Consider the following 2,215-nt stretch of genomic DNA (forward strand, 5'->3'; position numbering starts at 1 on the left):
TCGGGCCGGTGGTTTTGGAGAAAATGACCAAAAACCAAACAGCCGATTTTAAAAAGACGACAGGCGCGCGGCTTACGTTTTTTTTTTTTTGACCAAAAATTAAAATTTCTCCAAACTCGGATATATCATCTGGGGGTCCGAGGGGAGTCCAACGCAGAAGGTTTGGTTGAAATCGGGCCGGTGGTTTTGGAGAAAATGACCAAAAACCAAACAGGCCATTTTAAAAAGACGACAGGCGCGCGGCTTACGTTTTTTTTTTTTTGACCAAAAATTTAAATTCTTCAAATTTCTCCAAACTCGGATATATCATCTGGGGGTCCGAGGGGAGTCCAACGCAGAAGGTTTGGTTGAAATCGGGCCGGTGGTTTTGGAGAAAATGACCAAAAACCAAACAGGCGATTTTAAAAAGACGACAGGCGCGCGGCTTACGTTTTTTTTTTTTTGACCAAAAATTAAAATTTCTTCAAATTTCTCCAAACTCGGATATATCATCTGGGGGTCCGAGGGGAGTCCAACGCAGAAGGTTTGGTTGAAATCGGGCCGGTGGTTTTGGAGAAAATGACCAAAAACCAAACAGGCGATTTTAAAAAGACGACAGGCGCGCGGCTTACGTTTTTTTTTTTTTGACCAAAAATTAAATTCCTCCAAACTCGGATATATCATCTGGGGGTCCGAGGGGAGTCCAACGCAGAAGGTTTGGTTGAAATCGGGCCGGTGGTTTTGGAGAAAATGACCAAAAACCAAACAGGCGATTTTAAAAAGACGACAGGCGCGCGGCTTACGTTTTTTTTTTTTTGACCAAAAATTAAAATTTCTCCAAACTCGGATATATCATCTGGGGGTCCGAGGGGAGTCCAACGCAGAAGGTTTGGTTGAAATCGGGCCGGTGGTTTTGGAGAAAATGACCAAAAACCAAACAGCCGATTTTAAAAAGACGACAGGCGCGCGGCTTACGTTTTTTTTTTTTTGACCAAAAATTAAAATTTCTCCAAACTCGGATATATCATCTGGGGGTCCGAGGGGAGTCCAACGCAGAAGGTTTGGTTGAAATCGGGCCGGTGGTTTTGGAGAAAATGACCAAAAACCAAACAGCCGATTTTAAAAAGACGACAGGCGCGCGGCTTACGTTTTTTTTTTTTGACCAAAAATTAAAATAATTTCTCCAAACTCGGATATATCATCTGGGGGTCCGAGGGGAGTCCAACGCAGAAGGTTTGGTTGAAATCGGGCCGGTGGTTTTGGAGAAAATGACCAAAAACCAAACAGACGATTTTAAAAAGACGACAGGCGCGCGGCTTACGTTTTTTTTTTTTGACCAAAAATTAAAATTTCTCCAAACTCGGATATATCATCTGGGGGTCCGAGGGGAGTCCAACGCAGAAGGTTTGGTTGAAATCGGGCCGGTGGTTTTGGAGAAAATGACCAAAAACCAAACAGGCGATTTTAAAAAGACGACAGGCGCGCGGCTTACGTTTTTTTTTTTTTGACCAAAAATTAAAATTTCTCCAAACTCGGATATATCATCTGGGGGTCCGAGGGGAGTCCAACGCAGAAGGTTTGGTTGAAATCGGGCCGGTGGTTTTGGAGAAAATGACCAAAAACCAAACAGGCCATTTTAAAAAGACGACAGGCGCGCGGCTTACGTTTTTTTTTTTTGACCAAAAATTAAAATTTCTCCAAACTCGGATATATCATCTGGGGGTCCGAGGGGAGTCCAACGCAGAAGGTTTGGTTGAAATCGGGCCGGTGGTTTTGGAGAAAATGACCAAAAACCAAACAGCCGATTTTAAAAAGACGACAGGCGCGCGGCTTACGTTTTTTTTTTTTGACCAAAAATTAAAATTTCTCCAAACTCGGATATATCATCTGGGGGTCCGAGGGGAGTCCAACGCAGAAGGTTTGGTTGAAATCGGGCCGGTGGTTTTGGAGAAAATGACCAAAAACCAAACAGGCGATTTTAAAAAGACGACAGGCGCGCGGCTTACGTTTTTTTTTTTTTGACCAAAAATTAAAATTTCTCCAAACTCGGATATATCATCTGGGGGTCCGAGGGGAGTCCAACGCAGAAGGTTTGGTTGAAATCGGGCCGGTGGTTTTGGAGAAAATGACCAAAAACCAAACAGGCGATTTTAAAAAGACGACAGGCGCGCGGCTTACGTTTTTTTTTTTTTTGACCAAAAATTAAATTCTTCAAATTTCTCCAAACTCGGATATA

Source organism: Trachurus japonicus, chromosome 2, assembly GCF_045865225.1.
Source record: "Trachurus japonicus isolate A0001 chromosome 2, Traja_1.0".
In the NCBI taxonomy this organism is placed as follows: Eukaryota; Metazoa; Chordata; class Actinopteri; order Carangiformes; family Carangidae; genus Trachurus; species Trachurus japonicus.